At 33.1% G+C, this 24718-nt stretch overlaps 1 pseudogene; it reads left to right on the forward strand.

The window, feature by feature from the left end:
• The first annotated feature begins 517 nt into the window (after positions 1-517).
• The window catches only part of LOC149207380 (glutamate synthase 1 [NADH], chloroplastic-like), a 130168-nt pseudogene continuing 105967 nt past the window's right edge, over positions 518-24718 (forward strand).

Raw genomic sequence — 24718 nt, forward strand, 5'->3', positions numbered from 1 at the left:
ATTCTACATACATCTTTAATAATATAAATAAGTGATAATAAATTATTTATATTTTAAATATTTTTTTTTCCAAAATTTCAAATTAAAAAATAAATATAATTTTTATTTTATTAAAAATACAATTAAAAAATAAATAATAAATATTTTATTGTAAAACAATTAAAATTTTCTATCTTAATAATTAATTTAACTTCGGTGTAAATTACATGATATTTCATTTGTTGATGCGTTTCGAACCAACGACGAGTGTGATTTATCGACAAGTTGAAGAATCAGATAAACCATGCATGTTAAATAGTCAGAGTAGAACCTCCAACGGTTATAATTCTTAACGAGACAACGACTATAGTGACCAATAGCTAAATTTCAGTGGTATCAGTTAGCATGACTAGGAGCATAAGGTGATCACTGCCCTCGTTCCCTGCAATTCGTCATGTGCTTCTCCCATTCCGGCTGTACCAAGGCGCGGAACTAATCTCAGTGATAACATTCCTTCGGGTCTTCCTCTTCCGGGTATATGCGTAGAGGGTGTTACGCTGCCCTGGAGCCCAGCGTTAATGTGTGTTCTTCTCCTATCACCGCTGTACGAGGGCGAAAAGCGAGTCTCTGCAAGAATCAGCTTAATGGTTTACAGGATAGCACCGTTGCTGTGGGTGGTTCTCTCTCATTGCGGGAGGATGGGTTACCAGCTTCTGGTTCTTGTCCATCCGGTATTGTTTCAGGTCCGACGATTTTTTCGATGCTAATGCATGATGAAAGCTCCACCTCTCCAATACGGAATGGTGACTCGATGCAGGTAGCTTGTTTGTCCGGCCGGAGTTACGTAGACGGTGCAGGTACCATCCTTACTCGGCCCTCTGAGTTTAATAATAATAATATAACGTGTTTTTTTTTTTTTTTTTTCTTCGGAAGGTGGTAAAACCTATCAACTCAGGTGTCTAACCAACAGTGAGGACAGCCATCTCTGGCTGCTATCCGCGAATGCTGGGTTGACTCATCACTGTTAAATAGGAAAACCACGCCACCTGGCATAACCCTGCTGGTGGTCCGTAATCGGGAGCAGGCTCTCACTCCTGCCAGATGCCTCTGGGTCTTGGGCCGTTAACCTGTTTCCTTACGTCCGAGGAAGACGAGCTCTTAGCCAAACAGAAGCAGTTTTACGGCATACTCTAATAATAATAATAATAATAATAATTATTATTATAATTATTTTATTAATACCAATAATAATAATAAAAGTAATAGTAATAGTATTAAGGTTGATATTAATGATAATAAGAATAATGATGACAATAACAAAAAGGATGCATTATTTATTAATACAAACATTTATAGTTCTATGAAAAATAACTTTATTAATGAGAATAAGAATATTGATAATAATAATTTAAGTCATAGTACCAATAATATTAGTAATCTTCCCCCTCCTTCTCATATTAATAACAAGGTTATCAATTTATCTAGTTTCTCCTTTCCCCCTTCAGTTTTTAAAGTTTTGGGTAAAGGATTAAATTTTTCCTTAGCCCCCAAGAAGATCCTTGTTGATGATATCATTTGTGATATAGAGTTTGGGATCAGAGGTTTACCTGATAGAGTTAAGAACACTATTAGGCAGGATTGTGTTGTTGTCTTGAGAAGGGAAAAGCCCCCTAAGAGCAACCTTAGCAAGGAAGAATCTGTAGCCCTCAGATCCTTAAACCAGAACAAAGATATCGTTGTTCTAAAAGTCGACAAAGGTGGTGTTGCCGTCATTTTTAACAGGTAGATTATCGCAATAAGATGTTGGATCATCTTCATAATAGTGGAAGCTATAAAAAACTTCCCAAAAACCCATTGAAAAAGATTTCTAGGAATGTGGCTCTTGCCATTAAATCTAGTAGCTTAGTGAGTTCCCTTCACCATAAGCTTATTGAGAGCAACCCTATCACTCCTAGGATCTATGGACTCCCTAAAATTCATAAGGAAGGAGCTCCCTTAAGGCCTATTGTCAACACCATTGGAGGTCCTACATACCTTCTTGCTAAGTTCCTTGCGTTAAGGCTTAAGCCCTTGGTTGGCCGTACGGAGTCCTTCGTAAAAGACTCTGCTTCCTTTATTGATGAGCTCAAGGACATTAAGCTTGACCCTGGGGACATTCTTGTTAGTTTTGATGTAGTTTCCTTGTACACTTGCATCCCTATAAATGAGGCCATGGAGGTAATCAACCACCTAACAGATCCTGACACCACTCGGTTAGTTGAGATTTGCCTCACTTCCACCTTTTTCAATTTTGAGGGTGAATTCTTTGAGAAAACGTGTGGGGTTTCCATGGGCTCACCCCTATCCCCTGTCGTTGCTAATCTTTTTATGGAAGATTTTGAATCCAAGGCTCTAAACTCAGCTCGCCTCCTGCCCAAGCTTTGGAAAAGGTATGTAGATGACACCAATGTCATCTGGTCTCACGGCCAAGAGGAGTTAGATCTCTTCTTCGATCATCTCAACAATCAATCCTTGGCCATTAAGTTCACTAAGGAACAAGAAGTCGATGGTTGCCTCCCTTTCCTTGATATTCTTATTTCTAAGAATAATGATGGTTCCCTCTCCCACCAGGTGTTTTGAAAGAAAACACATATGGAGCAGTATCTTCATGCTAGTTCCCACCATTTCCAAGCTCAGAAGATGGGTGTTCTCAATACCCTTGCTACTCGTGCCGTAAGGATCTTGGATAAAAAGATCTTTGAAAAGGAAAAATCTTATTTCCTTGATGTCTTCGTTGAAAATGGTTATAGTAGATACATGGGTTAGAAAGCTTTCCTCAAAGCTGCCAAGAATTCTCTAACTAAAAGAGAACCGAAGGAGAGGATTCCAGGTGCCCATCTTCCGTTTGTTCAGGGGACCACTGATAAGATTGCAAGGATTCTTAAGACACATAATGTCCCCGTGACCTTTAGGCCCCTTAACACCATTCGTAAGTCCCTCAGATCAGTGAAGGATCCTATTGACCCTAAAGATATGAAAGGGGTTTATATTATCCCTTGTTCCTGTGGGACCCCCTATATTGGTGAGACTGGTCGCTCCATTAATCAAAGGATTAGTGAGCACGCAACTGACCTTAAACATAGGAGAACCAAGTCTTCCACTTTAGCAGAGCATGCAGAAAAAACCAAGCATCATGTTTGTATTGAGGAGGCTAGTGTTATTGCTAGAGTTTCGCAATTCCATCATCGGAAATTTAGGGAAGCCCTTGAGATTGAAAAAAGGCCAAGCAATCTCAATAGAGAGGATGGTTGGAAGATCAGTAGTTGCTGGATCCCAACACTCTCTTCCTAGTCGTTTTCTTCCCTTCGCTCCCCCCCGGCCCCTCTCCCTTGTTTTTTGGCTTATGCTAATAATTTTAACTAATAGAAAATATAATTACTTATATAATAATAAGTTAATTTAACAATTAGATATACAATTAATTATATCTGAATGTTTAAATTATTTTTATTCTTAATATTATTATTCTTAAACTATTAATACTTTTTATAACTAACTTTTATCTTAATAGAATTAATTTTATAATATATATATATATATATATATATATATATATATATATATATAAAGTATTTAAAACCTTTAGGTATATTCATATAAACAATTAATTAAATATGGATAATTTATTTAACAATTAGTTAAACAATTAATTTCAATACGAATATTAAAAATTATTATTATTTTTTAAAGGTCATACCTCTTATAACTAACTATTCACTTAATAACCATTAAAATCCACTTTTTATATATATATACACCATTACTTTCTTGTTATTATAAATATATGTAATACCAATAATAATAACTTAATAACCATTTAGAAGATGTCATGCATCCCTCTGACTTATTATAACTAACTTCCAAATTAATATATTAAATTAACTTATTTTTATGTCCCTAGTCATGCTAACTGATCCCTAGTCAAATTTAGCCGTTGGTCAATATAGCCGTTGCCTGGTCAAGAATTATAACCGTTGGAGGTTTTGCTCTGACTATTTAACATGCATAGCTTGATCTGATTCTTCAACTTGTCCTGACGATGAACCACACTCGTTGGTTCGAAACGCGTCGACAAATGAAATATCATGAAATTTACGCCGAAAAATCTCTCATTAAATTGATATGGATCACAAAAACCTCAATTCAAGTATATATATATATATATATATATATATATATATATATTATATATATATAGATATATATATATCTTAAAACAAATATACATATTTTGTAAACTCATCCTAAATATTTAAAATTTAAATAAGTGAAATTGCCGTTGTAGCAAAATCGATCATTCAAAAATAAATACTCTTATTCTTAAGATTCTTATCCTATGTTTATAAGTTTAAGTTTATGAAAATGGTTTTAAGTGATATGTGGATTTAAATAAAATTAATAAAATTTATTTATTGTATTGATTTTAATATTAAATAATTAATTGATATGTGTTTTTACAAACTGATGTTATTAGGAATGTCATGTTATTGTTTCTTCTTTTGTAGGGGATTTGAACCTTGAGTCTCATGGTTTGCATAATATTTATAACATGATAATCATTAATTACGTTGTACTTGGAAAGCTAATATTATGTACTTCTTTAATATGTACATTATTTTTCATTTTAAAAATGATAAATTAATAATATGAATCTTTCAAATTTTGATAGGAAAAAATCAAAAGTTAAAAACAAAATCATAAAAAATTGATTAAAAAAAAAATTAAAATAAATAATAATAATAATAATATTTTCACAAATTTTTAAACTAATGTATTTACAAGTTAATGTTCTAAATAATATATTTATCTATAGAAATAATGATAGTATATTTATAATCATATATATATATATATATATATATATATATTCACACAAATTACATTCATATATCTACAAATAATATATATACAAATATAACAAAGAAAGATTCATAGACACATAAAAAATAGATTCATACACATAGAAATAATACAATTATGCAAGACACATACAAGTGTACCAAATAATATATTTATACAAACACGAATAATAAATTCATACACATACAAAGAATGCAAGTAAACAAGACACATACATACAAAGAATACAATTATGCAAGACACATACAAGTGTAGCAAAGAATAGATTCATACACACATGAAGAATACATTCATACACATACAAGGAATACAAGTAAACAAGACACATACAAATACAAATAATACAAGTAGACAAGACACATATAGATGTAGCAAAGAATATATTCATATACATACCAAGAATACAAGTAAACAAGAGTGTAGCAAATAATAGATTTATATACACATAAAGAACATATTCATGCACATACAAATGCAGCAAAGAATACATTCATACACATATCTAGAAACAAGTGAATAATACTCATACAAATACAACAAAGAATACATTCATACACATACAAGGAATACATGTAAACAAGACACATACAAATACAAATAATACAAGTAAACAAGACACATACAGATGTCGCAAAGAATATATTCATACACATACCAAGAATACAAGTAAACAAAACACATACAAATGTAACAAAGAATAAATTTATATACACATAAAGAACATATTCATATATATATATATATAAGCCTTTGAAATATATTTATTATATATAAATAATAAAACCAATACACAAATATTTAAATATAGTAAATTTATACAAATAAATAATAAAAACATTTAAACATTACAAACACAAACACTCTAAATAATATATTAATATTTAATTTAAATTTATAAAAATATCAATAAAAATATTAAATTATATATATATAAATATATATAAATATATATAAATATATATATATATATATATATGAAAAGAAGGAAAAAATATAATATAAATATCATAATAACATACTTATAATAAAAACATATAATTAAACAAATAAAAAAAATCAAAGCCAATTCAAAATCTTAAAAAAAAAAAACCCAAAAAATATAAATAAATTTAGGCTATAAATGTTATATAATTTATGTCAATAAGATTGGTTTTTACATTTGTGTGCATGTGGGGAAGTTGTTTAAAACATTGAAAAAATGGTAAGTAATGTATGTGAAATATAAAAGTGACTGGTATTTGTGTGCATGTGGAGAAGATGTTTAAAACATTGAAAAAATGTAAAATGATTTATTGAAACAAAATTTGGTTTAATAGGAAAAACATACACATATGAAGCCCTGAAAACATATATTGAAACAAAATTTGGTTTAATAGATAAAACATATACATATAAAGTCCTCAACTATTACAACTGTTGCTAGTACCATCCCTGGCAAACTCTTCAATCAGTCGGTCAATTATGTCATGTTGCTATTACCATCCCTGGCAAACTCTTCAATCAGTCGGTCAATTATGTCATGTATGATGCATATCTTGGCTGCCCTCGGGCGTTAGCCAGTGTTAGTTTCTAAGATTCCTATGTGGCTAATTGGTACTGTATTTGCTCTTTATGGAGCAAATAAAGAGTGTAAGCAGACTCGTTAGGAGCAGCTGTGACTCTAGAAACTTCCAAAGCAACGGTACACGCAGATGTGACTCTGGAAACTTCTAACACAACACAACGGTACACGTTTACGTATGCAATGAAAAGTCGTGCGACGGGAAGAAGTTTTAGAGGCCGCGCCACTCTCTGTTGGAAACCCGAGAACGATTTTGTATCTATAAATTCTGCTGGCAGTTTACCATTCCAACTAACTCTATCAACCTTAAGTAGAATTTATATAAGAAGAGTTGAGATGTGATTTAATGCCGATTGCAACGTAACTTGTATTATGTACTAGGGCTAAGTAGAGGAAATTACCACACAATTTCTTGCAGTTATTCCAAAATGTTGAGAGATTCAGATGCATCATAAATAATAAATAACAATAATAACGCAGAGATTTTGTTAACCGTATGATTCAAATGCATCATAAATAACAATAATAAGACCAGACCAACATGAGTGTGGAGAAAACGCCATCAAAAGGAATTTCACCCTGCTTTCTTAATGAATTAACATGAGTGTGGAGAAAACGCCATGAAAAGGAATTTCACCCTGCTTTCTTAACAATTCATTGACTACTAACCAGTTATATCGGCTTTGAACACATCGATGAGGACTTGGAAACACATCGATCAAACAGATGATGAGTATCGTTGCAGATCGGCTTTGAACACATCGATGAGGACTTGGAAACACAGCGATCAACAGATGATGAGTATCGTTGCAGAGCAGGGGTTGATGAACATAATATACACCAATGTTGAAAGTTCAGGGTATTAAATTCAAACGGTTCTCGCTTGAAGGAAGAACTAAATAATTTGAACACGAAAAATCCTAACTGAAATTCCATATAGAAGGGATGACAGAGATGCACTCTGTGGGTAGATTTTCTAAATCAAAATGGAAAAATATTCACAAACAGAAATGTCAAGGATGACCACAGATGCTCTCTAGAGATTTTAGCGGTCTTCTCCTCGATTTTATCACCAAAAGCACCAAGGCAGTGAGGACAGTGGGAGAAAGCACCGGATAAATGTAGTTTTTTAAAACAACTATGGTGTGCGTTAGGTCTTGTACATACTCTAGAAATATCTTATAAAATTTACTAATAAAGAATGTACATCTTATAAAATCGTTTCTAATGCATATTTTATAAATAATTGTACACCTTTTATTATATAATTTTTAATACTTTGTACTAAATAGATTACATGTTAGCCTTCGTCTCAGAATTTAGAAATAAACACAAACCATGAAACAGAGGAGAACAAGGCCGTACTAACCTTGCTTTTTAGGAAATTTTCATTTTCTATTGAAACTCTGCAAACTGATGGGCGCTGGAAAATCCTCATTCTCTGCTACAAAAGCACTGGAAACGCTACTCCAGCTCCTGTATATAAAATTCCAACTCATCAGAAAAGGAAACATAAGAAGGGCCTAGAATGAATATAAAAATAATTCAAGAAAATATTGCCATGAATACCAATTCACTCTGGATGCATTATTTGTTGATGAAGTTGGCCCTTCAACCACCAGTTCATATTCTCCTATGCGTGGACTTTCTCTCTCAATCAACAGACACACAAAACAAACATTTATACACTACACAAGACACAACCACAACACTATACAGTACATTGATGCATACAACACTACATAGAACAGAACAGAACATTTATGGAGCGCTCCATAAGACAGACAATTTTACAATGCAGAGCTTGAGAGAGAAAGAACACCCATGATTACACTGTAGATTGAACAGAGAAAATGATTTGTATGGTTACATAAAAATAGCCTTTCTCTGATTGACCAAACAGAGATAGACAAAACAAATTAAAAAAAACATAAAATTACCAACAATCCATTAGATCACCCTACTGTTGTTTTCGCACTGGATTGCAAAAATTACTATCACCTCCTCTTTGTATGTGAATTTCCTCCTCTCATTCTTCATTCATCACAATCACTGAGAGGCGCCCCTATATAATGACTAGGGCATTCCTGAGTTTTATGCTTGAGTTTTTGGACTGTTGTGTTCAAACTTAGCTTTAACCAATCTTTTAATTTCTATTCATTAAACCGATCTTTTAATTACCAATCTTTTAACTCAGTATTATTGTTTTATCATTACCAATCTTTTAACTCAGTATTATTATTTTATAATTATGATATTGTTGTAACTTTTTTTACTGCTGCGTTTTTCAGTTCTCAATTTCTACCTTTCCAATATATTTGGGTATTCTCTTTTATAATTTAGGATATTGGTGTAGTTTTTTTTTTACCTACTGCGCTTTTCCGTTCTCTGTTTCGGCAACCCTTATCCGGATTGCAGATTCCCAAACTTACTTACCTGGTTGTTTTGGCAGGAATGGACGTTAACCTCTTCATCGGAATTGCTTATGGTTGGAAAACCTGATGATGTATAAATGTGATCATTGTCTCGGGTCGTCTAGTGGAAAACTCAAGATAGGGAATTCAATTCAACCTAAGGAGTTGCAGCCGCGTGTCCTAGCACGTGCAAAGAAATAACTGCATAGCGAAATGTTTAACACACTGTAATTTTGGGTAAAAAAAAATATCATACTGGATTGAGTGGTTGGCTTCCGCACTGGCTCATGTGAATCCAATTTACATTTAATTATTGGAATTTTTTATTTAAAATTTAAAGAATGATTAGTTTAGATTTATGGAAAAGTCATATTTGAAAATAACATTAGTATTATTTATAAATTTAATTATTATTAATATGTTAATAATTATTTTAGAAATTTTATTAAAAGGTTTTTATATTTGAAAATTTATAAAAAAATTGAATATTAAATTTTTATAATTTATTTTTTTTCTAATTTCTTAGAAAGTTAATAACTTAAATGTGTTCAATGTTAAACTTTTTAGTTGAATTTTTTTAAACAAAATTCATTTTTTTTAAATGTTCACTATAATTAAAAACAAAAAAAGATATATATATAGAGTTAGCCATTAGTTTTAATTAAATGCATTATTACTACTCAAAAGATGTGTAAGAATATTTCATTCTTACTCTCAACCATACATAAAGTATTTCAATGTTCATTTGAAATAATATAACTTTATATCAAACTAATAAAAGTAACTAAAAGTAAAAAATAATAATATTAAGCTCAGAAGCCCATTTATGTGTATCGAGTTGACACATGTATCTTTTAGAAGTAAAATAAAATATTTTTCAAATAAAAAAATGCCAACTATAATTAAAAATAAAAGTGAATATATCCATTTGGTTAATTATAATTAAAAAATAAAAATAAAAATATTAATAATCCTATTTTCACTATGCTAGCTCGATTTATTATTGACATTATAGCTCAAAAATTGTGGTAAAAATATTTCATTGAGTGTTGAAGATATACAATCAGTATACTTCACAAAGATATTTCAATATAAGATTTAGGTAAATTATTTAAATGTATAAAGAAAATAAATAATTGAAATAAAGAAAAAACTACTTATTTCTTAATAAGAATAATAAAAGAGACATAAAATTTGTTCAATTCTTAATATAAAATTAATGTGGCATTTAAAAACTATTAATAATAAATAAAAAAATTGAGTTTTAAATCAAATATATCAATAAAAAAAATGGTTAAAACATTTTAATTAGTCTTACTATTCTACATGTTGGCTCCTTTGGGGTATATTTTTCAGTGATTTGAAATGTAGTAAAAATTTGTTGGAATTGTAAGATTAAGTTGTGCACTCTACATAATTCAAGTGCTTAACCAAATTTTCAAGGCATTTATTAGATTTATACATTAAAAAAGGTGCAATTAAACAATGAAAAAATGTACACTACCCTCTAAAAGAAATTAACATAGTTGATAGATTTCGGGTTAAAATGAATCTATATTTTATCATAGAGAATACTCTTTTCTATATTTCCTTACAAATGTATGAAAAATATTGATCTTTAAATATATATACATATATTATTCATTATTTTAAATACGCAAAATTCTACACTTAAGTTCAAGAATATAACTCTCTTCAATTAAAGGAAAATTTAGTTTTACATCTTTCACAGTTTTTCAACCAATAATAATAATAATTAATTTTAAAGTCATAGCAAGTTTGGAACCAAAATTGTTGTATGAGATACTTGTTTATGGAAAAACCCTTTATATTTGAATCTTTGTCTTTTTAGGAAAAAACATAGGTTCTTAACTATTGGTCATTTTTTTATTCTCTATAAAAGTGTAATATACTTTATATATCTTATTAGATTTATGATTATAATATAATAAACAAATATTATATAACAATAGGCATATGACAATTATTATATAATGTAATCATTAATATGTTTTAATGATTAGCTATAGAACAATTATCACACGATATTTATTTATTACATTATGATAATATGTCTAATAATATACGGTAGGCATACTATAGAAATTTTCCTCAAATTTGAGAGGATTGTGTAAAATTCTTGAGATTTTTTGAAATCGATAGGAAGAATGAGTCATTTTGTAATTTTTTCTCAATTAAAATGTGTTTATTATGATAGACATGCCTCATATTAAGATCATGTCCTCAAATTTGAAGGGTTTCCTAGATTTTTGAAAGTTTATCCACATAAAATGTGTTTAACGAGGTTGTTCAAAATTGACTTTTGAGAAGGATATTTAAAATAGATTTGGTGTCACCCCTTATTGTTAAATTTGGAGAGGGTTCCTAGATTCCACATCAAATTTGAGGAACTTTACATTATAGTAACCTATTTTAATTTGAGGAGGTTGCTCAAAATTTATTGTATACAACCTTCTTTAGTTTGAGAAGGTTATTGTTAAGAAATTTAGCTACTTAAATTCCATTATATTTAATTGTCAATCTATGGTCATAAACTTTTAAACACCAACATTGTATATGTGGAACTAGTACATAAATTATTCTCAAGCTATGAAAGAACTTTTACAATCTAATGCTCCAAGGCATGCATTGGCAATAAAATGAACTATCAGACTGGAAATTAAAGGGATATAAAGATTTTTTGCATCAATAAGCTTATGTTTTCAAGACAACTTTGTGGAATCCAATCATATTCCTTTGTTTGTCATAAAATGATTCTATGATTAATTATGAAGCACTTTCATTCTTCAACCTTCAATGCCTAATTTTTGCAGGGGGAAATCCACACTTTACACTTGAAAGATAAAATTCAATCAAGAAGAAAGTAAAAAGCTACAGGCTTGTGTGATCACTAGGGTTACATTTACAAAACAATTTTATGATCTCTGATCACAATACTTTGTTTTGCATAAGCATCAAATAGTTTTGCAATTCCTTAAAAATCACTTTTGTTCATCAACCTTCAGTGCCTAACCTCTATAGGGAATCCACACTTTTGCAATAAAGAACGTATGAAAGTTCAAGAACTAAAATTACAGAGAATTAAAATATTAATCTATAGATAAATAGAAATACAAATTATCTAATTAGATAATCTAACTAAGAAATAAATGAATTCACAACACAAACCAGGTAGGGAGCCTTACCTACTAACTTGCGCTACAAAAGAAAACTATAGTTGATCTGAAATTGTAGAATTAGATCGCTACCTGACACTTGGCAAGTTTTAAATGGGCCTTTCAAAACAATAATTTAATACATCTGAACAAGTTATCCAAAAAGGACATGACACACATAAGCATGCAATGTCAAATAGAAAGACACTAAGATTGTTGACAAAGTTCACCCCCCTTGGGCTACCTCTAAAAGGCTAGGCCGCTCGTATTTCAGTGAATAAGAAGAGGTAGATGAAAATTGTTGATACAATTGTAGCTATTTCCCTAGTATGGAAATGTTTTCCTTTAGGTAACTCTCGCAATTTCACTTGACATTCTACAAAGGACTTGCCATTTATAGCAAAAACATAGAGTCTCTAACAATGACTCTGACCTCTACTGAAATCGAGAATTCGAGTTTCATCAATACATTGATTATTTACCTCGTCTCCACTTGTCTAAGTGAGACACAATTCAGGTACAGACTTCTGCGGACTTCACTACTGCTACTGATGAACAAGTACTGTTGTTTAATCTTGAACGTGTCAAAACCCCCGTTTCAGCTCTTCGAGTTTCTAAATAAGCTTTCGAATGCTTTCGAAAAGCCAAAAACTAACTTGACAACTTCTTGCCTCTGAAATGGCTTCAAATTGCTTCTTTACATAGAGTTACACCCAACTGAACTATGCACACAATCACTGTTGGTGACTGTAAAAAAGGAGGCATCTATGTCAACTTTCCAACGCTTGTCTCCATTCGCAAAAATGCCCAAGGTTGATGGAGATATGCTCAAATGAACATTGCAGGCACCAATATGACTCTATTCTGGAGCTCATTGTTCAATTCCCCCTCTGCAGTGGTGCAATGGTAATCCTTTTATAATGCCTCGGCCAGGTTCCAAATTCGAACCCACCAGGATATACATGGAAAGTTGTTTTAATTAGGTGGACAAACCTATACTCGGTGCAATAACAAAATTACACTTAGTGTTATAGTTATAACAACTATTAACTTTATCAAATTTCATTTTAGTATGGTATAACCATATAATGCATATGATTTACAAAGGTTGAATCAAATACAATATCCTCCACAAATTGATGTAATGCCTTATCCTAAGGTTTATTCATGGTGCATATAGATTGGATCGGTGGCTTTTGTTACAATAATAATCCAAAGTTTTATCATATAACTCGGTGAAAGACCATATCATAACTCAACTCTTATTGGTGTGGAAGTCAAGTGTTATGGCAACCCGCAGCCATGTGAACTACTTTCAGCAGTAACCCCATGCCACATAGTCATACATTGTTTTCCACGTGAATTGGACCTACTCCTTACTTGTTCCCGATGATTCGATGGCATATCCCATGGAAATGTTGACTCAGTACTCCATGTTCACAACCTCCGATGGTCATGGCAACAACTCGACGTGTTGTTTTAACTATGCTTGCATCTCCGTGTCATGTGACACATCTCCGCGCCAGATAACACTTGTTGTAACTGCATACCCGCCAGTCTATAGAACCACAGACCCATGGCATCTAATCCCAGTGGTCTCGACCTACTCCGACATGTTGATTGGACCACATATTGTGCGTTCTCATCCTTGCCATGCTATATCATTGGGCCACATGGTTGCGACCTCCGTGTTGTATAAAATCCATAGTTTTTGTTTTAATATATATTTTTCATCGGACTTTAACATATATGTTTGAAATATGGTTTAACACCATATCTTCGGCACTTTGTTGGCAAGTTGACTCACATCCTCAGTGGTCATGGCCATTAACTCTGCCACCATGTGACTGGACCTTTGTGCCATGTGACTAGACTAGGATCCGCCATGTATGAACCTATTTATACTTTGTTATAATTCTACACCATAGTTTATAACTTTTTTCCATAGGTTTTGATTTACTTCACCATATTGCATATTTTCCATAGGTTCATTACATATTCTACCACCATGGTTTAATAACATAAGTCTTTGCGCCCACATACCATATAATTATATGGTTTGTAAAACATATCTATCCCTTGCGCCCACCATGTTTTTTACACATAGTTTGAACCTTAGGCATGTTTTAACATTAAAAAAAATGTGCACCTTTATTTTCATATATGGTATTTCATATGGTTTAGAGACCATAGGTTTTCACCTACACCATAAACTTATTAAAGCACTAGTGACTTATAATATGAATCTTTAACCAACCAAAACCCAAAATATCACCATTCACATGGAGATATGCACTGGATATGAAATTTGACATATTGACTTGACCATTGCCACGTGTCGAACTGCATGAATTCCACATGGTTAGTAAGGCCCCTTTTCACATGTTCACCATAAACTTCAACGGGTGTTTTCTCCCTCGTACGGAGGCCAAATACGAATCCGAAAATACCACTGGAATTAGTGCATTAAGCTCTTCGACTTGGCGTTGATTTCATGAGAAACTAGGATGTTAAAACTTTTCACATGTCGAGAACATTATTTATACCCAGGTCCATATTGGACTTCAAACATATGGCAAACTTCGACTTGACTTAACAAGAGCCACTCTAGATTAATAGTCTAAGTATTTCTATGAAATAAAACTTAGAATAACATAATTTATATTAAAAGAAGAATATGCAAGTCCACATTACAATTTTAAAGACAATCTGCATATACTTAGCATGGATCCACATATGCCTTTTCATCGAACCACAATATACACCAAAATATGGCCTTCATATTGGACCATTTGAACAATTTTTCAATACACAATTTGATTGCTTTCTCGACCAATCCTATAATATTATAAACATCGACCTTTGAACTTTACTTATTATAGATGTTATATAGCATAGGGAGGGTGTATTGAACCATGAATACCTCTAGAGTACACAAATACTTATTAATTGTTTACATCCCAAAAGTAGAGTAGGGTGTAATGCCATTGGCAAATATAGCTCTCAATAATGTGGGTAATTTCTTGTATTTTGGCATAGGATATTTTCATGACATGGCATGCATGAAAATATCCATGCCATTTTCCAAAACCTTGAAATTGATTAATTATCCAACTGTGCTTGTGTTGTATGCATTTCCACCATGCGTTTGACTAGAGCATTAATTGTAAGTCAACACCTTTCTTGTTTAAACTAGGATAAATCCAACCAACATTGATCCATCTCAAGCTACCTAAAAATGAAAACCATGTGGAAATTTTCACCCTAGGGATGCATATATATGACAACTAATGATTTTGGTTACTTGATCTTTACTAGGGTTATAAGATCTGATACTCATATTAGAAAAGGCAAGCTCTAGCTCAAATAACTCAATTAAAAATAAGGGAAGAGCTTTGAATTTAACATCACACATTAGCATGTCATGACCATAATGCAAGTAATTGTGAAAAAATAGGAATGATCATTGGCTACAAGAGGGAGTCTAAAGGGAAAAACTCGCACTTTTGATAGTAGTAAAGGCCTCAAAATGAAAGTCCAGTGTCTTCCTCACACCTGAGACTTTGCAAGTCCTCATGAAATCTTAGGTGAATAGCCAAAATTAGGTATATATGTATGTACACACACACACACACACACACACACACACACACACACACACACACACACACACACACACACACATATATCAATATTATGTTCATATATATGTCAACATATATATACCAATATATGTAAAAGTATGTATATACTGGTATATATACACCAAAATAATACTATATAGATATCATTTATTATATATCAACATATTATGGTTGTATATATACCAATATATATACTCACATATTATGTTTATATATATAGTAGTATACATACCAACATTCATGTAGTAGTAATATATATTAAATACATATTATGTTGGTATACTAGTGGTGGTCATCATTGGGTAAGCACAATACATAGATAGATTAAGAGATTAATACTTTAAATAGTTTAGGGTTTTGTTGTAGTAAGACAACAACTCCCCATTTTGTACTTAATCCATAAAAAATGGGGACCCTTTTAAGTTTTCATATCCTACTTATATATATAATTCGATCACTTTCCACCTTGTACATATTTCATAGACAAATCACTTATAAAATTTTCAAAAAATAAAATGTCTAAGTTCTTAATTGTGTCATCAATAAACAATTCTTCTTGTCTCCCAAGACATGAATATCTCGAAACACACTCTCTTTTATTGGAATACTTTTGGCAAAACCTTGAGGTGTGACAAAACCTTGTTTTTTAATTAACAATATTTGTTCTCATCCCGACTCTTGTTTCTTGAGCTGACCCTTCCACATTTACTTCTTGATCATCCCATGGCGGGACACAAAATTTCTCGACATATTACTGATATTTTCTCAGAAAATTTTATGTCAATCTCGTTCTAGCCCATTCACTTGTCAAGTATTTTACCTTACACAAATCCCCATGGCAGGATGATAATTTTCTCTAACAAATCTCTTGAAACATTTTATCTCTTAGACTCTGTTAGTTCTTAGACCTAGGCCCTTTTTAAATGTTGAAACCTAACTTCCACTCGAGAAATCCTTCATGGGATGACATGGCCATTGTTTCTACATGGAATGCTTTAGACATGCTCTTATTAGATGCTACCATCTGTCAAATTACACCATGTCAATATTTGACAAATAGCCATATTATTTGTACAGATATGCTAAAAGTTTCGACGGACAACTCTTTGTCTCATCACGGCCTTCTTATAACATATTACCTAAACCTGGCCTTACTCCCATGATGCAAATTAGGGTTAATCTGAATGAAATATTAATCAGATGGTTAAATTTAATATTTTTTTTAATAATGTCGCATCCATAAGTAAATATAGGTCATTTCAACTTAAATTAAGTTTATTCGTCATCCATGTCAGTATCGTCCTACATACAACCAATTCTTTTTTATAGTTAATATCCTTCATTTCAGTCTTAGTTTCAATAATTGTCTTGTTTCATAGTTCTAAATAAGCCACAAACTGCTAAATTTTACCATAACTCCAGTTTTCCTCCTTGTTACAGTCAATTCATTCTGCTAGCTATGCAAGAATGTTGTACATGGGCAAGAAACCTAAAAAGAAGTAGTGGGTTGAAAAGTCATCTCAACCAATCCTTTAAGTGGTAGATGATAATAATTTGAATACATTTATGTTTTCAGACACATTAATCAGTAAGGCCACTGGTGATAGGGATAAGTACTCCTTCAATTCCTTTGAGACACCATTGTCTGATAAGGGAAGGGATGTGCGTACCAAAAAGACCCTCAATGAGGAACCAACATGACAACTCAAAGTAGATGAAATCTACATCCTATCATATGGGTCATTAATATAACATAATTTATGGAATGGTTTCCATGACAAGAACCCCACACATAGAGAAATATAGAAGAGTACGTAAAAGCCAAAATGAAATATTATATTCTTATAACTTAATTAATAAATTATCTTTATTTTGTAAAACTTTTATTAGATTATTTAAATTTTATATATTTTTCTTTCATTCTTAATTCTTTTATTTTTAATATTATATGTTTTCATACAAAAATTTTATACTAATTTGAATTAGTATACAAAGTTTTTTACAAATTTTAAATCCAATCATAATACACAATCCATTTTTTATTTATTTTTGAACAATATAATAAACCTGATTTAAATAATTCACTTTTTTTAAAATGACAATTAAAATGAAAAGTAATTAATGAAAAAAAAATCCATTCCATCACCACATAAAACCTTACCATAAAACAATGTATTAATAAAGGACCTCCTAATTAAACCAGAATATTTTATATATTCCTTTAATATTTCCTCGAATATATGCCTTCTTACTGAAGTCGAATCGAGAAACATAGATGGATTATTTTATAAAGTGGCTTGGAATATTAATCTTAAAAATCCAAAAATACTTTACCTTGCTTTAATCAAAACTGCTTTTCCCATTTATCTTATTTAATGGAAAACCATGTTTAATACATCTTTATGAGGAAACATAAAGTAATGCTAAACCAATTGATTTGAATGTAAAATGATCATCGAAAAGAGAAGTTTGAAACTAATATATTAGACACAACATATTCTTTATCGATTAATATATAAGAAACTATCCGATATAAAATTAAAATTAACTTCAAATAAGAAATAAATAAATTATTTGATCCAGGAAATATTTTCTCTTGTTTTTGTCCATATTGTCATCAAGAAAATCTTGTTTATTTACACACCCAAAGAACTTACTGTTTTCACGAAAGTGACAACCTTCTTGGAGCATGTAATACTATGATTAAAAGTTATATTTATTTTAGTAAAAGAATATTTTTTTATTGCACATTTAATATGTCAAAATATTTTCATTTGAATCAATTTTGATCAAAATCACTATAACATGTAGCATAATAAAGTAGGGTCTCTCGATCAAAAGAGTTAACAAAGGATTTTAACTAACAATTTCAAAGGGAATGTTGCCAACTACTCTATATCCAATCAAAAGAGTTAACAGAGGATTTGAACTAAAATTTTCAAAAGGAACGATGCCAACTAATCTATATCGAAATACTGGGAGAAATTTAAATATAAGAAAAATGATTTTATACCCAGATGTGGGCAGATGTTTTAATTATCAAAAATTCGCTTCCAACAACCGAATATAGAAAGTCCTTCCTTCTTGTATTCAGGACAAGCTCATGTTTTGGGATTATAACAGTCAACGAGTCTAATTGGCAACTTATTGGCAAATCAAAATGTAATGTTTTTTCTTAGAATTAAGGCCAATTTTATAGATGAAATGTAATATGGTCATACAGACAAAGTAGTTTATGTCAAACAACAACTTCCAACTCAGAAATTCTAACAACATTCCCTGGATTGATAGTTGGTAAAACAATATTGTAGCTAAACAATGATATGATTGATATGTAAACTCATCCAGAGTACATATTTTCCTACCAAGATCATCCCCTGGACAGAAAGATTTATATTTGAAATTAAATTGAGCAGCGTTAATTCAGTACTCTGTTGGAATTACTTGAATGGACCCTGAGAATATTTTCTATCTGTTCGGCTACATCGGCCTCACTAAAGTGATCTTCTGGGATCTAGTAACCCGTTGCAAGATCCATCATCCAAGACCTCTTTTTATAACCTGCATCAGACTTGTCAATGGCTTGTTTTGGCTCTAGCCTAATTAATCCTCTACTTTCTGCTATCAACGCTACTGTGTTGTATCCTCGCCTGCAAGGGAACATCAAGTAAAAGGGAACAAAACCAAACAAATTAGTTTTCTATTTCTGATATAAAATTCGATTTTAAATGTGGGGAGAACATTGTTGGAAGGGATTTTAGTGGCGTTATGAAGGGATCTTACATATCCTAAATGACTAGATTTGATCCCAAATCATATCCATGCCCCCCAAATCAAGAAAGGGCATTGATCCAGGTGGATCTCCAGACACAGCGGCATGGAAAAAGCTCAAAATTAAAAGTGGCAGAAAGGCGATGAACTTGACATTAGATCGAAGTGATCATTACCCTGATTCCAATGGTGCGAACGACACTCCAATTTGAGTCTAGATGATGAAGATAGAGGCAGTCAAAGTTGGGTTGACTTTTGATGACTAGGCAGGTTTAACGAGGACACAATTTGCACTTTTCCAGCAGATGGAATCTGGCCAACTCCGGCCAGATTCTAGGTGAAATCGTGGCCTAGTTAAAAAGACTCCTTCGGCTTAAAAACAGAATTTTTAAAAATGGCCCATTTTGTTATTATAATATATATATATATATATATATATATATATATATATATATATATATATATATATATATATCTATATATATATATATATATATATATATATAAAGGGGGTGGGGGCCACCAACCTCGCCACCCCCCAACCCTCATAACCGCATATTATGTTAAGTAATGGAGGTGGGTTGGCCCTTGGGGCGCGGACCCAACACTCCACCCCACCATCCAACTGCGTAGCCGACGGAGGAAGGTATGGGGGCGGGCCACCCAAGGCGGGCCCAACCAACCCCGAATTTGTTAAAACAAACTTTTGTGTAAAAAAAGGAGGAGGCAGGGTTTGACTGCCCGACCTCCTCCCTATTAAACCAGATCTCAACCAATGCACCAAACTGCCTCATTGAGAAATCCGCCCAAAATAATTTTTTTAAACGTAGTTTATCAGTGTGCCTAGGCAGAGGAGGCAGTGCATGCAGTTCAAGGTAGAATTTTTCAAGAGGGCCGAATTTTCACTTTGTCAGAATTTGATAGATTATATATGGTTTCAGCACCTCTCAACACCATGAACACAATGGCACTCTCTGTTTCTCCATTAGAGTTCTGCATTTTTTGGCCATTTTTCAGTATGGAGGTATAAAACTCATTTTTTGTAACTGATGCTTGTACTCTTCTTTCTCATGCCACTTAATGAATGAAGGTCTCCCCATTGATCGAGCAGGGCCCGGAGACGTAGTCCAAGTCGGATGAACTCCGTTATCAAGTCTTGTTGTATTCTTTCATGTTTTATGTGTTTCTCCTCTTCTCTCATGTGAACATTAAGTTTTCTATGTTAAGCTACAATTTATGCATGTAATTATTTAACACATCTATAAGCAAAAGATTTTGGATCAAGTGGTATCAGAGTAGGTCTTTTTAGATGTGAATTGCATGTTTGTATGCTAACAAGAAACAGGCTCCAAAGAGGCGAAGGGAAACTAAAGTCTTTCGATCCGAAGCGGGGCATGCACATCGAAGGAGAAACATGGCAGATGAAGAGGCTCGTCATGAAGAGGAGTGCAATTTCCGCAAAACCTTCTATACAATGGCAGAAAATGTCGGTCAGTTGCTAAGGCTGGAGAAAGTAGAAGAGAGAAATCCATAAGAAAATGGTTCAGTGCATGGAAATGGTGGAGAATAACCCCCTCCTTCTCCTTCCACGAGTGAAAGTTCTTCTTCCTCTCATCACCGTCATTATAGAAATTCAAGGGATGCATCTACGAAACCTTTCTTTAAATTAGATTTCAAATTTGATCTTCCCATGTTTAACGGTGAAAGTAATGCAGAAAAGCTTAATAACTGGATTAGGCAGATTGAAATCTACTGCAGGATTTAGTAGATCGAAGAGGATGAGGTAAAGATTTAGCTGGCCTCTCTTCGGCTGAGTAGCACTGCTCTCATTTGGTGGGAGAGCAAATTACGAAGCAGTAAGAGTGTGGGTAATCTTCTTTCCTCATGGCCTAATTTCATTTTTGCATTAAAGGAACAATTATATCCCTTGGGTTATAAAAAAAAAGCCTTAATGGATTGGCAATACTTAAGGCAAGGCAGAGGTCAGGATGTTCAAAGCTTTACAGAGGAATTTAGAAAATAGGCACTTAATTTGGACATTGCACTTGACTCACCTGAAGTAGTAACTAAGTATATTGGATCATTACATAGTCACCTTACATATTCATTATTATTGTTTGAACTAACTACTATTGACTCCGCCATTGTGAAGGCAATCCATCTTGAGAACAAGGGCAAAAATGAAAGAGATGATCATTTCAAGAAACCACCTTTCAAACCTCCAAATGGAAAACCCAAAGTGAAAGGAAAAGGAAAGGAGAAGAGGATGGCATCAACCAAGAAAGATGAAGGAGAAAGACCTTATTGCAATCACTGCAAAAAGGAAGGTCATGACGACGACCATTGTTGGAAACAGTACCCAGAAAAGAGACCAAAGAAGTATGGAGGAAAAGGCAAGTAGAAGACAATGGCAACTGTGCAGCAAGACCTTGGATCCGATTTCGGAGATGAAGCATTGATCACAGCAGTAGGAACAAAAGGTACTCTTACACCTCATGTTAATTCTGAATCACATGAAGGCACTAGTTCAATATATGAGTCTCTTCCTAATGAACGAAAGAGAATTGAAGTATTTCATATTAGATTTATCATAAATCATACAAAAGTGGAAACTCTATTTGATACTGGATCCCAAGAAAACTTAATTTCAGAGTCCTTGGTAAAGAAGCTAGGCTTGGAAACCAAACCACATCCAAAACCTTACCCACTTGGATGGATACATGATAAAGCAAAACTAAATGTAACTAAGCAGTGTAAGGTTAAATTTGTGATTGCTTCTAAGTTAGTGGATGAGGTAAAACTTGATGTGATACCATTGGATATCTGTGGCATGGTGTTAGGGAGTCCATATCTATATGATAGAAAGGAAATCTTCTTCCGTCATGAAAACAAATACCAAATCACAAAAGATGGGGTAGAATATATTGTAAGGGCTCATCAAACTAAAATCAATGCCAGCCTTGTAAGTGCAGGACAAATGAAGAGGTTGGTGAATTCTAGTAACGGTTTCATGCTTATGATTGTAAGGGGAAACAATGCAGAATTACCCGATGCTTTCCAGGGTTGTGATCATGTACATAAAAATGAATTATGTGAATTAATTTCTAACTATGATGAGATGTTTCAGGAACCAAGGGGATTACCTCCGAAGAGGTAAATCCAACATGAGATCCATTTGCAGCATGACACTCCTTTACCAAATATTGGCATGTATAGGATGTCGACCATTGAGATGGAGGAGATCAAAAAGCAGGTGTAGGAACTATTGAACCAAGGGGTCATCAGACCGAGCACTTCTCCATGCAGCTCATCGATTGTCTTAGTGCCGAAGAAAGATGGGACATCGAGGATATGCATGGATTATCGAGCACTAAACAAAATCACGATGAAAAATCATTACCCTCTTCCTCACATTGATGACTTATTAGATCAGTTAAAGAATGCTATCTATTTCACCAAATTGGATTTGCGTAGTGGTTATCACCAGGTCCAAATTTCAGAGTAGGATGTGTGGAAAACCACCTTCAAGACCAAACAGGGGTTGTTCAAATGGATGGTGATGCCATTCGGACTTTGCAATTCTCTAGCCACTTTCATGAGGGTCATGAATGATCTCTTTAGGCCTTTCATTGATGAATTTGTTCTTGTATATCTAGATGATATTCTTATATTTAGTAAAAGTTGGAATGAACATGTATGCCATGTGAAGAAAGTGCTTGATGTATTGAAAAATGAAAAACTATATGTAAAATTGTCAAAGTGTGAGTTTGGGAAAACCTCTTTGGTTTACCTAGGTCATATTGTTGGTCATGGTCAGCTAAAAATTGATCCTTCTAAAGTTGAAGAAATTGTAAATTGGCCTAAGCCTACTAGTGTAACCGAGGTTCGCAGCTTTTTGGGTGCAGTCCAGTATTGGAGGAGATTTATTGCCAATTTCTCTATTATTGCACCACCTTTACACGCATTGACAAGTGTAAAGCAAGTCTTTCAATAGGGAGGAAAGCAACATAAGTCCTTTGAAACATTGAAAGAAAAAATCAGCACCGCACTGGTCTTAGCCTTATCAAATCTCCAATAGCCATTCAACATCGAGACAGACGCCAGTGGATATGCCATGGGAGTTGTACTGATGCAGCAAAAGAAGCCGATATGTTGCCATTCAGAGAAGTTCTCTCAGGTTGTGATAAACTATCCCACTTATGACAAGGAATTGCATGCCTTGGTCCAGACTGTGAAAAAGTGGAAACACTACCTGATCGGCAAGGAGACCATCATCCATAGGGATCATCAGCCCTTGCAATATCTTCAGTCACAAACCAAGTTGCAGCAATCTCTTCATTTCAAGTGGATGGGTTTTCTTCAACAATTTCATCTGGTAATAAAGTATAAGAAGGGCACTAGCAACAAAGTGGCCAATATGCTATCTCACCCTCCTATTTCTGCTTCTGTTATTTTGCATAATGCTTCGTTATCTTTTGAAAGTTATGTTGAACAATATGCTAACGATGATGACTTTAAGGAGATTTATGAAAAACTAACCCATGGTTCACAGGTGGACAACTATCACTTGCAGGGGAAACTATTGTATCACCTTGGAAAATTATGCATACCCACAGGAGAAAGGGTACATGTAATCTGGGAGGCCCACACCTCCCTTGTGTCTGGTCATTTTGGTATTGAAAAAACTTTGTGTCATGTACAAAGATTTTGTTTTTGGCCTCATATGAAGAACATTGTGACTCGCTATGTAAAGGGTTGTGTGATGTGTTCTGTTTCAAAGCCCTCTAATAGAAAACTCAGGCTCTACACACCACTCCCTATTCCGAGTCGTCCATGGGAAAGTGTGTCGATGGATTTTGTAGGAGGTTTGCCTTTGTCTAGAAAAAGTCACGACTATTTGTATGTCATCATTGACTGTTTTAGTAAGATGTGTATTTTAATGCCTTGTAAAAATCAGATCAGTGCAGAGCAGACTGCTCATCTTTGCTTTCATCATGTTTGGGTCCATTTTGGGTTGCCCATATCGATTGTGTCAGATCAGGACTCTCTCTTTCTCGGAGAGTTTTGGACCAGCTTGTGGAAGATGATGGACACCAAGTTGAAAAGAAGCATGGCATTCCATCCATAGACTGACGGACAAATATAGGTTGTAAACCACATCGTGGTACACTTGTTGTGAGGCTATTGTGGGAAACATCCTAAGTTGTGGGATGAGAATCTTCCATATGTGTAGCATTCCTACAACCAAGCAGTACACTCATCTACACATCGTTC

The sequence above is a fragment of the Pinus tabuliformis genome, chromosome 1_2 (assembly GCF_031772625.1).
Source record: "Pinus tabuliformis cultivar Carrire ecotype Pingquan chromosome 1_2, CPIR1, whole genome shotgun sequence".
NCBI lineage: Eukaryota > Viridiplantae > Streptophyta > Pinopsida > Pinales > Pinaceae > Pinus > Pinus tabuliformis.